Consider the following 15,107-nt stretch of genomic DNA (forward strand, 5'->3'; position numbering starts at 1 on the left):
CAGTTGAGGACTGGAAGTCAAAGTTGCCAGTGGTGTGTGACGGGTATGCATTAGATTTTTTACGGAAGTGCACATTGTGCCATAATCAGTGACTGTAATCAAACAGTGCTATTATTCTGTAAATATGCTTACACTTACAAAAATTTCATATAGCTTACTAATTTTTGTCTATTTTTAATTACGTTTTTGCACACAAATGGCGTTCTATTGCAACATACGTGTAATTGTTTTTAAAAATTTCGGACTACTGCATGTCCTCTATGGACTTTTGTCATGTCACGAGTGGGCCATATACAGGTTTATAATAATATATATATATATATATATATATATCACATACATTAGATTTTTTGTGCATTTTGTGCCATTCAATGTAATCAAAGTATACTAAATTGCTTATTTACAAATGTGGCTTACTCAGCTATTTCAGTTCACAGCGACCTTTTGCATTCATACTTGTCCATGGATGAGCATGGGGTTTTAATAATAGTCAGTACTGGTGAACAAAGGTTTTGGCCTATATGTCATTAAATGGATATAATTAAATTTTTATTCGATCAATACCCTTTGTGGCAATCTGTTTAGTTGAAATGTGCTTACGGTTGTGTTTACATTGATGAACCAAAAACAATTATATCATGGTCCATGCCTTTCCATCCTAAGAGGAGTCATACAAACAGTAATTCTTAAATGAATATTATCATTATGCATGGCGATTGGCTTGTTATAGATAAAATATCTTAAATAATTATGATGATAAATGTGGCAACCTGGAAATTTTCATATTTACATTAATTTACATTATATTAAAATAACATATGCTCTAATTAGGTTAGCGTTTTGAATCTTTATTAACACAATTCTTTTAAGATTTAAGACTGAAAGCGTTCTAAAGTTATATAAAAACCATGATTTGTATTGTCATTTTAGGATACCACTAATAATTTGCAGAAGAAAAGAAAAAAACATTACAAAAAGTGTGACTGGGCTTTGTGTAAATCTTTCTCCTTCTGTTCTTAGTGTTTGTAACTACATGTATGAACTGTTTAAAACAGATCTGATTCAGTTGGATTTAAATGGTAGACTTCATTTCTTTGACAGAGCGTCTTTATTTTATTTTTTTGCATTAAATCCTCTGTGGTGTTTTTGTGAAAAGACAGATTAGGTTGGTGTCAATGGCTTGGTCGAATAAATAGAAAGAATTATAAAACAAATTCCAAGTCCTAAAATGTTTGCCTATATCTGAAGTGTTAATTTCAATTTCAGTCTTTCTAGCAGATACAGATTATGATGAAAACTCCCTTAACCGTAGCACAGTCCTCATACCGTAAAATGCATTAAATGCCAGCCAGTGCTCCACAATATTTCCTTTCTTATTATTTGTGTGGTCCTTTACCATATGTCTGACGCCATACAACCGTAATGTGTTTCACGGCTTGTTTGAAAATAATGTCTAATTTTTGTTCCTGACAAACTTGCATTCTGGCCCAGAAGTGCATTAATCACTTTATATTTGTTGTAATTTTGATACATTTCGACTGCATACAGTTTTGTATTACCACATACTCTTCATCCTAATAACTACATACAGTTTTGTATTACCACATACTCTTCATCCTAATAACTACATACAGCTTTGTATTACCACATACTCTTCATCCTAATAACTACATACAGCTTTGTATTACCACATACTCTTCATCCTAATAACTACATACAGCTTTGTATTACCACATACTCTTCATCCTAATAACTACATACAGCTTTGTATTACCACATACTCTTCATCCTAATAACTGCATACAGCTTTGTATTACCACATACTCTTCATCCTAATAACTGCATACAGCTTTGTATTACCACATACTCTTCATCCTAATAACTACATACAGTTTTGTATTACCACATACTCTTCATCCTAATAACTACATACAGTTTTGTATTACCACATACTCTTCATCCTAATAACTACATACAGCTTTGTATTACCACATACTCTTCATCCTAATAACTGCATACAGCTTTGTATTACCACATACTCTTCATCCTAATAACTGCATACAGCTTTGTATTACCACATACTCTTCATGTTAATAACTAGCTCTGTCTGTAATATTGGACTCGGGGGGTCAAACTCAACCCGGACCCGAGTACCCTACACTTACACTAGATGCTACTGAGACTAAAGAATAAAGTAAACTAACATTATCCGTCTTCCAGTGCTGAACATGGATGCCAAATCATGCCACTGTATAGCATTGCACACATTCCACTTGTTTTTCCTCCATATCTCATAGCCCTATAATGTAACCGGAGGCAAACATATGCCAAAATGATTTTTTTTTTTAAATAATTAAATGAGAGTGCTCTTCCTTGCACGGGTACTCGAGTCTTGTGAACGGACTCAAGTCTTGCTAGACTGCCTGTACCCCGAGTACTCGTGGAGACCCTACTATAACATAACTTTGTGGAATAAATCCTGCTGATGTTGTTCTCTGACATATTAGATATAACTGAAAAAAGACTCGAGTACTCATGGAGACCCTACAATAACATAATTTTGTGGAATAAATCCTTCTGATGTTGTTTTCGGACATTAGATATAAATGAAAAAAGATACCATTAGTATTCCATAGGACCCTCACCCCAAATTTGTATTATTACCTCCACATTCCAATATTACTTGGAATCAGGGGTAGGGGTAAGATTATCTTTGACTTCAAGAGTTTAAAACACTGAGCTGAGTGAACATAGATCCACTGTCCTTAAAGTTTCTCTCAGCTCTGTTACCTGCATTTTCATCATGGTATCTGTGGGAAAAAGTTAGTAGAGATGAGGTGGTAAAAAAGGAAAAAAGAAAGAAATGTTTTATTTAACGATGCACTCAACACATTTTATTTACGGTTATATGGCGTCAGACATGGTTAAGGACCACACAGATTTTGAGAGGAAACCCGCTGTCACCACTTCATGGGCTACTCTTTCCGATTAGCAGCAAGGGATCTTTTATTTGCGCTTCCCACAAGCAGGATAGCACAAACCATGGCCTTTGCAGAACCAGTTATGGATCACTGGTCGATGCAAGTGGTTTACACCTACCCATTGAGTCTTGCGGACCACTCACTCAGTGTTTGGAGTCGGTATCTGGATTAAAAATCCCATGCCTCGACTGGGATCTGAACCCAGTACCTACCAGCCTATAGACCGATAGCCTAACCACGACACCACCGAGGCTGGTTTGGTATCATGTTTACATGATATTTTGTTATTATCAAACAGAGAATTTTATAAATTAATACAGGTTATGTCTTCTGTCTGCTGCAAAGACAGTTATTGTGTTTAAATATTAGCTTAATTCAAATAAGTATTGTTGTGATGTGATATTCCTAAAATCAAAGTTACCCTGTTTGAATTCAGGATTCTAATCATCACAAATATAATGCTACAGGCTATTTATGTAATGAAATTACCAATATTTGGATATATTGCTCTCATGATCATTAACTATCAAACCTAGATGTGTGTATATAACTAAACATGAAAATATGGCGTATTTTAGGACACGGCTTTAACATGACCTTGAAACTGAATAAAATTAAATGTCATCTTTGTAATTTGTAATATGGTACTACAGTTAAAATCATATTATTTAAAATACAATATATACACCAGCCACAACAATTCTTCAAAATATGGTAAAACATTGTAAAACATATGAAAATATATGCAAACTGCAGCATGTTTTGTGCTATTACCTTGACCTTTAGATATGACCTTGAAAATCTTTCAGAAAAAATATGGCAGGTGCCATAGCTTTTCAGAATGCTACTGTAATGAGCTTTAAAGTGATATAATATGTTGGCAACTTTTTTCATTAAATTTCCATGAAATTACAACTGGTCCTTGACTAGTGGGATATCCATGTATTTTTATATTTGCAATTTATATTATGTTTAGGTGAATATTTATTCCGTTTTTAAATTAAATGTCAGACCTACTTACATAATTTGACAACCTTTTTTGTATAAATGGTGTTTTTTGTTATTATTATTTTTTTTATTTTTTTTACGATTCATTATTTTCATGTATTTGAAAATGTACAATTTAATGCATAATGCATAATGTATACAGTTTATTGTTATTTATTTACATTTCATAAATAAAGATCAGTAGATTCATAAACACTTTTTAAAATTGAATAGTAGAAAAAGTATACAATAATAAACATTATTTTGCACAAAACCAGTATATTGTGTTGTCTCCTTTACTTCATCAAGGGTTATATTTTCCCCCAACATTTTGAGGTTTTCGTTTTAAGTCTCCTGACTACAACCCTTTATGGGACTCTCTCTTTCCAAATTCATGGTAAAAGAACGTAATATAAAAATGTTGAAAGTATTGGGAGTGGATAACTGAAAAACCCTATGAGCTGTGGTACAATATTATAGCCAAAAGATAATACAGCAGACGTTGAGTAACTTGTAAATGGTACATGTTTTTACCCCCTCTGTACACCCATACTTTTGTATATCAAAGGTTATGGAAATTTCATGTAAAAGATCCCCTGCTGCTAATGGGGAAAAATGTAGGTGTTTTCTCCTCTGTTGTCACAATTACCAAATGTTTGATACTAGTAGATGATGATTATAAACCAATGTTCTGTAATGGTGTCATTACACAAATCAAACTTTGGAAGGGCCAATTCATAATCTTCAGATTTGAACGAAGGGAGGGTGGAGCGGTGCCAACCTACTCACTATGGGCCACCCAGATTGAGTTTTAATGGCTCACAGACTTCTTTCTCACAAACAACTAATCACTTACAGGCATAACAAAACCACTGACCTAATTATTGGCCAAACATAGTATTGCCTGAAAATATATTCATTTGATTTGTTCCTACAAGTACTTTATTCAACCAACTACATGACCACCATATCTCACATATTGATATTTGATATAAATAATTGAATTATGGCATCATCCTATAAATGTAACAATAAACAAGAGTACCAGTGAAACACATGATACTCCAGTCAAAAGTATGTTGCTGTGACCTAGTTATAGTACAGGACACACTGTCATTCCATGTTATACTTCCATCCAAGGTTTCATGATCCTTTTTGAATTGATAAGGAAGTCATTACCCAAAGATTTTCTTTAATATGCAGTAATGCATGAAAAGCAGGTCATAGTGACCTAGACACACCACCATCTCAAATTGTACTAGCATGCAAGGTTTGATGATCCTATATGAACTGATAAGGAAAATATGCTCCAGAAATGAAGTTTATGGACAGACAGCGCCATACCATAATACGACAAAATAATGGGTGATTTAGAGCACCCAAGAGTGACATATTTTAAGTCGCATGACATGAATCCCCATCTAGCCTTTCAGTGGCAGAATGGCTGACCAAGCTTCTGTATTTGAAAGTGTGGACAACCTCGGTGAATACTGTTATTAATTATAATTATATAAAACATTTGTTAAAAATGTTTTCAAATATGCACTGAATGTGAAGCGATCACCAGATTTCTCATGAAAGAGTTCCAAGATCAAAAATGAAAGTTGCTAAGAGGGTTGACACTAAATTCCTTATATCGTAGTTCTGTTAAATTTTTTAGGGTAAAGCAAGGTTTCGTATTCCAAATGAATGTAATTATAAAATTTATAATCCATATTTATAGAAATGATGTTCTGTAAATTAGTGATAAACAAGCATAAAAATCACATTGAAATAAGAAATGAGAGGAAATCCGGCATATTGCTACAACAGTTAGTTATTTGTTTTGGTTAACGAAACCACTAGAGCACATTGATTTATTAATCATCAGCTATTGGATGTCAAACAATTGGTAATTTTTACATATAGTCTTACAGAGGAAACCTGCTACATTTTTTCATTAGTAGCAAAGGATCTTTTAAATACATTATCCCACAAACAGGAAAGCATATACCACAACCTTTAATATACCAGTCATTGTGCACTGGCTAGAATGAGAAATAGCCCAATGGGCCCACCGACGGGGATCGATCCTAGACTGACCAAGGGTAAACAAGAAAACAACGTCTCGCATTTAACTTTTCTCTAATGGCAATTTGATGCAAACAAAAATCACTATTTACACATAATAAGTCATTGAATAATGATAATTTCAAAATATATAGGTATTTATAAAAATAAAAATAAAACCCCCAGGAGGAAGACAAACAATAAACCAAGCCTGGAGTTTGGGCAACAAAATCTGACAAGCGAAGACCCTTCCCCACCTCTTCTTCAAGAAGACGGAAAAAAGGTAACGGTTAAAGAAATTATATATATATATATATATTCCCTCATTTAATTTGTTCCGGACATATTTTGCTACTCTATCTATATAAAATATACTACTGGTACAATGAAAGTGGTGTGTGTGTGTGTGTGTGTGTGTGGTGTGAAAACTCTCAATGCCCATTAAGAAAAAATATATATACTTAACTCCAAAAGAAACGCGAAAATTTTAAAATATTAAAAAACCCACATTTGAATAAACTATGTACAAATCGATTAAGTTGACCAATAGCCATCTTGTCAGCGTATCCAATTTCACATAGCGCATGAAAAAAACGAGTACAGTGTGACGTCACGCACGTGCTGAAATTGACGACCAAAATCGATCTGGAATGCAAAACGGGTGGATCATGAAAGATGCGAATTGCACGTGAAACACTACCAGGCCTGGATATAAAAGAAACGCCAGACAGCAATGTTCAACTCATTTTACGAGTAGCGATACAACGATGCCACGACTTAACGCTGATTCCAGACATAGAGCTTTGGGGAATTTGGAGGCCGGAATGGATGCCAGGCAGGTTGCACGTACTTTCGGTGTCCATGTCTCGACAATCTACCGTCTCATAGACCGATTTCTACAGAACAACAACGTCGTCGACCGTCCACGTAGCGGCCGTCCCAGAGTGACGTCACAGCGCCAGGACCGTTACATCGTCCGAACTCACATGCGTGATCGGTTCGTACCAGCCACCACAACAGCCCGGCAGACAGTGGGAACCCACAACCGCCCCGTTTCCTACACCACGGTACGACGTCGTCTGATCGCCATCCATCTGAACTGTCGTCGACCGTACATTGGACAACGTCTCACACAGCGACACCGCCTTGCACGACACAACTGGGCTGTTCTGCATCGACAGTGGCGGAACCGACAGTGGCGGAACCGACAGTGGCAGAACATCGTCTTCTCCGACGAAAGCCGCTACTGCTTAGATAGGGCCGACGGTCGTATGAGGGTGTGGAGGCGTCGAGGTGAGCGATTCACAGATGCGTGTGTTATGGAGAGGGACCGTTGGGGAGGGCCTTCCGTCATGCTGTGGGGTGCCATATCCTGGGGACGTCGTGTACAACCTGTCATCTTCGACAACAACGGCCGAGGACGCGGCAGGGGCGTCACAGCACAGCGCTACATCGACGAAGTGCTCACGCCTGTGGTGGTGCCTTTTTTCGCGGGTCACCGTCAGATGGTTTACCAGCACGACAACGCCAGGCCACACACGGCACGGGCCACCCAGGCATTCCTGGCACAGCACAACAGCTTTAAGCCCGGATCTGAACCCCATCGAGCACTTGTGGGACGAGGTTCAGCGCATGATGAACCAACGCCCTGCTCCCGTGGTGACACAGCAGCAGCTCCGCCAGGCCGTCGTGGACACCTACAACAACGTGCCCAGGGCCTTCATCAGGAACCTCTTCCTCTCCATGGGTAGGAGGTGTGCGGCGGTCATGGCCAGCAATGGCGGACACACCCGCTATTAGTGGACATGTTTGAGTGGCATGTGACGCCATTGAAGAAGCGCCATGGCCTTGACATTTCAAATGACAATGCGACCTCGATTTTTAACATGTCAATAACATGAAATCTCATCTTTACGAATTGTTTAAGTTTTTCATAGAAACGATTATTTTAAGAACTTTGGGACGTATTTCAATGAGTGCACTCAAAACCTCCAATCTACGTATTCGCGTTTCTTTTGGAGTTAAGTATATATAATGGTTGTACAAAAAAAATGTATCAATACATTCCATTAGTAAATGCAAGACAATATAAATAGCAATATCAGACACAGATTCAAGCAATTCATCAGAGATGGACAAAATAAAAGTTGAAGGAACAAGATTATCACAAACATCGAATTACTTTGATTCCTTACTTCCGAAAATTACAAATCTGATCTCAAGAAATGGAATAATTATGTTAAAGTGATTAAATTTTAACTAATTTACTTGTAAATATGAGCAAAATGTTGTTTACGCGCATTTACTTTAGACTGAAAGTGGTTGCAAGCCATGATTTTTTTTAACCCAATAGGAAGACTGCTAATACTTTATCCATTGAAGATGAACGACCACTAGACTATGGTTAAGCCATCGGACTACAGGCTGGTAGGTACAGGGTTTGCAGCCCAATACCAGCTCCAACCCAGAGGGCGTTCTTAAAGGAAGGGACAATTAAGGCATTTGGCCTGGTATGCATATTTATATAATCGTATAGTTAATTAATAAAACGCTTAAATGTGACAGCTATTATATATAGCGGGCGGTGCCATTTTGTACCATCCCAGTGAATACGCCCTCTGGCGAGCTGGTGGTTACATAATACCTAACGTGTCACGTCAGGAATTAGTCTTCGAAATGAAGAAACAAAACATACCTGATTTTTGCGGATGCATCGCAATGTTCTGTAATAATATCCATCCCAGTAAGCAGGCAACAAGTACGTATATTATTTTTCAATATAAAATAAGCCACCATTGTCAAAGTGTTGAAATAACTATTATGTTTTGTACATAAATTAACCCACGTACTGAAATAATAATCGTAGTGTGTTCTTGGTTAATTGGTCTTTTCTTTCCGTGGCCTGTACCTGTGGTTCCTGATTGGCAAGTGTATATTTAGACGGTCCCCAGACACTGTGTCTAGACACACTAAAAAGACGTGCTTCTTTTATTAAGATCACAAAGTATTGTCTGTTAGCCGCGCGGACGCCCCTCAAAATCGTAATGGACATTATCACTTTAGTACTGTAAGTAATTCTGTAAAACCCTTGATTAAGTAGACTTTCCCATCTAAAATCACAAAACTGACCAATTACGTAGTCCTAAAGAAAAGAAAATTATCACTTGGGTATCGTGAGTGGTCGTTTTTGCTCGAACGTACCCTACCAATAGGCCTAATAATAAGCATTTTTTCTTTGGATTTTTTTTAAAAGAAAAATACTATAACTCCATTTCGTTCTGTTGATGCAAACTGAAATATATTTAGTTAAATAGTTTATTATACTATCAAGTCATTTATGTTCTTTTACAAGTCAGGTTGAAGATCGAAGCGCCTTGTCGTAAATTACAGCGTTTGTTTACACTGTGCTTAAGAGGAGTTTGACAGAGCTGACGTCATTTCGCCCCAAGCTATACCACCGGACGTCACAAAAACGAAACAAAATGGCTGCCCCCAGTTAGCAGGAATAATCATGTTTTTTTATCAACTCTAAAATTACGCGTTTTTCATTTGTTAAAGTTTCAGTATGTGTTGGTGGTCTGAGTATGCATCTTTCCAACACAGAAGGCTCTTATTTGAGTTTACCCTACCTTTAAGGACTCAATGGGTAGGTGTAAGGCCACTACACCCTCTTCTCACTAACCACCCTCACTAACCAACTAACAACTAACCCACTGTCCTGGGCAGACAGCCCACATAGCCGAGGTGGATATAAAATATAAGTTGAAAAAAAAAAAAAAAAATCTGATATCACATGCAGGCCTCTGAAAATTGAGAAGTTTCCTTTGCTTGCACAAATCTAGTTTTACATAATCCATTTTTTATGTTCACACATTAAATTTAGCACGACCCAGAAATGGTTTTATGTAAAAAAAAATATTCTGAGTGCCCTAACAAGTATTGATATTGGCTTTATCCTGTTAAGAAGAAAGAGTGAGCCTGAAAAATTAAAACGTGATTTAATAACTCAAGACTATAAAGCTGGAAGTCTTAAAATGATAAACTTAAACAATTTTATGACTGCCTTAAAATGCTCATGGCTACGAAGATTATTTATAAGTAATTCACAATGGGTAAACCTATTTAATTCGGTTACTGGTATAACAACAAATGAGATATTAAAATACGGAGACTATTATTTAACAAGAAAAATTAAAAATATTGCAAATAGGTTTTGGAGAGATACCCTACTTAGCTGGCTAAAAACAGAGAAAGAACATAATCCTCAAACCGTAGATGATATTTTATGTATTAATATTTGGCTGAATGATAGAATACTCATTGATCGTAAGCCATTTCTATATAAAAACTATTTTGAAAAAGGAATTGTTTTTATAAACGACCGTATTGATGAAAAAGGTGGTATTTTAAAATATGATCAGTTCATAAAAAAACAAAACCAATATATCCACCAATTTTATGAGCTATGCTTCGTTAACAAATGCAGTAAAAACGTACATATATAGTTTAGATCATTTGAAAGATAACAGATTTAAAATGGTTAATAACCTAATTCTTCCATTTAAACTTAATTTTTTATTAAAAAGACAAAGAGGATGTAAGGATATGTACAACTTATTAAACTCTAAATCCATAACTCCAAAATCGCAAGCTAAATACCCCAATCAAGGTTTTATCTTTTCATCAAGTGAATGGGCAAAATATTATTTACTTCCTTTTTAGAGCACTCGGGATTCAAAATTAATATGGTTTCAATACAGACTAGTTCACCGAATCTTAGCTATATAAAAATTGCAAATACGAAATGTTTAATAAACAATGGTCTCCATGGGCTAATTTATTTAATGATAACGATTAAATGAAATATATGATGCTAGCTTAATTTTGTTCTTGTCTATGGCTTGTTTGGAGATGGCGGAAAACAAGAAAAAGAAACATACACCTCACGTATAACCTTGTCTCGTCTTCTACCTCTTTCTCCTCTTTCTTATCTTCTCTCTTCTCTTTATAATATCCCAGATTAAACCAATTACATGTATGCATATTTACTACTCTTGTACACACTTACATAGATGCCTTTTTGCATATATGTATGTGTGAATCTATTTATGTACATATGTGTATGTATCGGAGGACATCCGGGTACGTGTGGACGTATTTGTTTGTGTATGAATATATGTGTTGTATATTTATTATATGTACAGCAGTGATTTGGGGCTCCCATCCCTGACACTGCTATGTTTGTGATCTGGGACAATAAAAAGAGAAAAAAAAGAAAGAAAAAAAGAAAAAGAAGAAAGAGTGAATGAGGAATTCCCTCCCTCCTCAACCTCTCCCTCCCTCCTCGTCGACCTCTCCCTCCCTCCATCCTCATCGACTTCTCCGTCCCTCCTCATCAACCTCTCCCTCCCCACTTTCTCATTTTATTTATGGCATAGGGAGGCAGTCCAGAAAAAAAAGAAAAAAAAAAGAGTTGCATACCCAGGATAGCGTTCTTGAACCATAATTGCATATAAACACAAAAGTAAGCTGTATCATCTGACTACAATGGGAAATATATAATGCACAAAATATGAACCATTTACAGACCTTATTAACAATAAAAAAAAAAAAAAATAGGACTGCTCTCCAAAATTTAAATCTTAATTATTTTTAATGAACATTAAGCATCTTAAAAGGTCTGTTGATAACTTTTCCCCCCAGAGAGTGACATCATACTTGAAATTGTTTTCTACTTTGTAAATATGAAATGTTAAGACATATAAAAGTTGATGTTTGGGTACTGCCATATTACATAGCTGATTCTATAGCAATGAAATTTTTTAAAAAAAGAAGAAAAAAACAAGAAGTTTTCCTTGAATAAAGAATGAATGCAAGTGACAGTAAAATAATGTCTGCTGAACCATTAAAACATTCTGTTCATTGGTCGGTTCCCTGATTTGCTTATTTCGAAATACCTGAATTGAACAAAGACTGAAATCACAACCAGAAACACGAAAGTAAGGCCAGTCAGTCGTACTTGTGGAATGTGTCATTTGGCAGATGGTGAAGACTCACATCAGAAAACGCTCGACGCCTTTACACATAAATACACCTGCTGTTTCAGGTCGGTCATCACCGCCAAACTTACAAATACAGAGTCAAACACTGACAAATTTCAACCCTTGATTCTACTCTTCAGATTACCATCATTGTAATAAAACATACAAATAGCCGTGTTTGTTTTTCAAAAGTTTGATACAATATTATAACAACTACTGCCACAATGCCCCTATAATTGATTAATCACAGTATGTCCAAAAGTAGGCCTACTGATATTTTTCTGAACAAAGTGACAGACCCTAGTTTTTAAACATAATGGCATCTTTTTTACTAGTAGAGCCGTTTTTGATAATTGAAATCAGAATTACTTAGACTGGCATTTCTGTACATCTGACCTGCTTCTGGTCATCCTAATGTTTGTAAAATGACACGAAATGCATTTTTCTTAATTTTAAAAATGCACAAACCTCTGAGAAATAAAGAGTTACGGAGAGCAGAGCCAGTCTATTTTAAAGACTATATTCCCATTTCAACCTCACAGACTCCTGTTTCTACAGTGGCTGATTTCCGCCAAACAAACTTACAATTTTTAGTACGGCGTTATAACGTCATATACATTATTATAATGCCCTATATAGCGTTGTAACGCCTTATTTTACGGCATTACAACGCTCTAATTTAGGGCTTTGTAATGCCGTAAAATAAGTCGTTATAACGCTGTATAGGGCATTATAATGCTGTATATGGCGTTATAACGCAGTACGAAAAAGTTTGCCATCTTATATTATGTTTACCCATACCTTCCTACCACAAACAAATACTTTTAGTACGGCGTTTTAATGCCGTAATAGGGCATTATAACGCACTATTACAGCGTTATAATGCCCTCTTACGGCGTTATAATGCACTATTACTGCATTATAACGCCCTATTTTACGGCATATTAACGCCATAATTTACGGCGTTAATATGCCGTAAAATAGGGCGTTAAAATGCAGTAATAGTGCGTTATAACGCCGTAAGAGGGCATTATAACGCTATAATACGGCGTTATAATGCCCTATTACTGCATTAAAACGCCATACTAAAAGTAGTGATTTATTTGTTTTGGCGGAAATCAGCCACCGTATGTTTCACTCTATTGAGATGTGTTACTGTTGGCAGGTTAATCAAACTTAGTCTCTCCTCACGGGTTCAAACTAGGGTCTGTGACTTTATCGAGATGTGTTACCATTGGGGGATTAACCAAACTTAGTGCCTCTCCTCACGGGTTCAAACTAGGGTCTGGACTTTATCGAAACCATTGGGGGAGGGTTAGTGTCTTCCTCACGGGTTCAAACTAGGGTCTGTGACTTTATCGAGATGTGTTACCATTGGGGGATTAACCAAACTTAGTGTCTCTCCTCACGGGTTCAAACTAGGGTCTGTGACTTTATCGAGATGTGTTACCATTGGGGGATTAACCAAACTTAGTGCCTCTCCTCACGGGTTCAAACTAGGGTCTGCCACTTTAAAGGATTTAACTGAATTTACACAAATAAAAAATATTTGTGACTCATAAAATTTGACTCAAATGACGCAGTACATTGTTAATAATTATAATACATCCTGATTCCAAAGGTCATACTTTGTAAAAACAAACACCCCAACGTGGCCATTTGGGTTACTGTGAAGTGCATAAGCCAGTCTAGCTGACGGTTTTCCGCTCGGTCTAGCTGAACGCAGCCCAGGTTACTTTTCACAGATTGCTTATTCGTAAACAGCGCATGGGATACTTTTGCCGATGTATTTTGCGCATTGGTTCAATGTTTGTATGGATATTACTGAAGTACATTTCTGCTACTGACAAAAAGATTTATTGATTAAAAAGAACAGGTAATTCAAGGTTAGGAACATAATATCAGCAAACTAACAGAAATGTTTCATGTATTGCTAAATTTGGCACACTACTGTCTATTGTTATTGTGTAAGAAATGAACAAACATGTTCCTTTCGGTTCTCTTCGTTGAAAATTTGGTTCATAGAAATGGACCAACCACCTCTTGGCTCCAGGCCAGACTATTCTCAATAAACCTCTATGTTTCGAGCATGCAGAGATTCGAATGTATGCTACGCTTTTGAAGCCAGTTTAAAATGAAACTTGATAACCATTTTTTTTTTTTTTTTTTAAATTCTGCAACGTTCGACTCACCGATTATTCAATTTAATAAATTTGTGGAAATATTTCACGCGAATCCAAATAGATTCGGATGTTTTATGCTTGTGTGAATCCTGACGCGAATCGAATTCGGAGATTCGACCACATTTTTAGCCCTGACCATAGATACAAGAATTATATGGAACCTTACCTGTACAATGTTAGAATTTGTTTGGTTTAATACCACTGTCTACAGCACTATGATTTATTCATCAACGGTTATTGGATGTCAATCATTTGGTAATACTGTCATATAGTCTTAGAGAAAACTAAATCTTTTCTCTAGTAGCAAGGGATCTTTTATATACATTTTCACACATGACAGCACATACCATGTATTTTGATATACGTCCATTGCATATCTGACATTAGATTCTGAGTATCTGTACTGGTTAAACTGGAGATATTCTCTAATAAGCTGATTAGTCAGGCTTCAATAAGGCTTCAATTCAGAATGGTCTTCCATTGCATATATCTGACGTTAGATTCTGTGTAAGTGAAAAATTCGATTTACGTTCATTATGTACCTGACACTAAAACAAACTGTGTATCCGTACTGGTTAAACTGGAGATATTCTCTAATAAGCGCGTTAATGAGGACATTCTCATTGCTCAATGGCGGCTTCAATTCAGAATGGTCGTCCAGGGCATTGAACACTTCAGCTCGCACCTTGGCCTTGACCTGACCCAATACTCCACGGTTCTCTAGAGTTTCTTTCAAAACTGCAGAGTAAAGATAAAATAATAGTAATAAATAACAAAACAAAAAACCCCAACAAATTATGAGTACCAGTCATTGTATGATATACACAAGTCAAACAAATTCATTCACGATACAGGCTATCGATTTA

This window comes from Gigantopelta aegis, chromosome 8 (assembly GCF_016097555.1).
Source record: "Gigantopelta aegis isolate Gae_Host chromosome 8, Gae_host_genome, whole genome shotgun sequence".
NCBI lineage: Eukaryota > Metazoa > Mollusca > Gastropoda > Neomphalida > Peltospiridae > Gigantopelta > Gigantopelta aegis.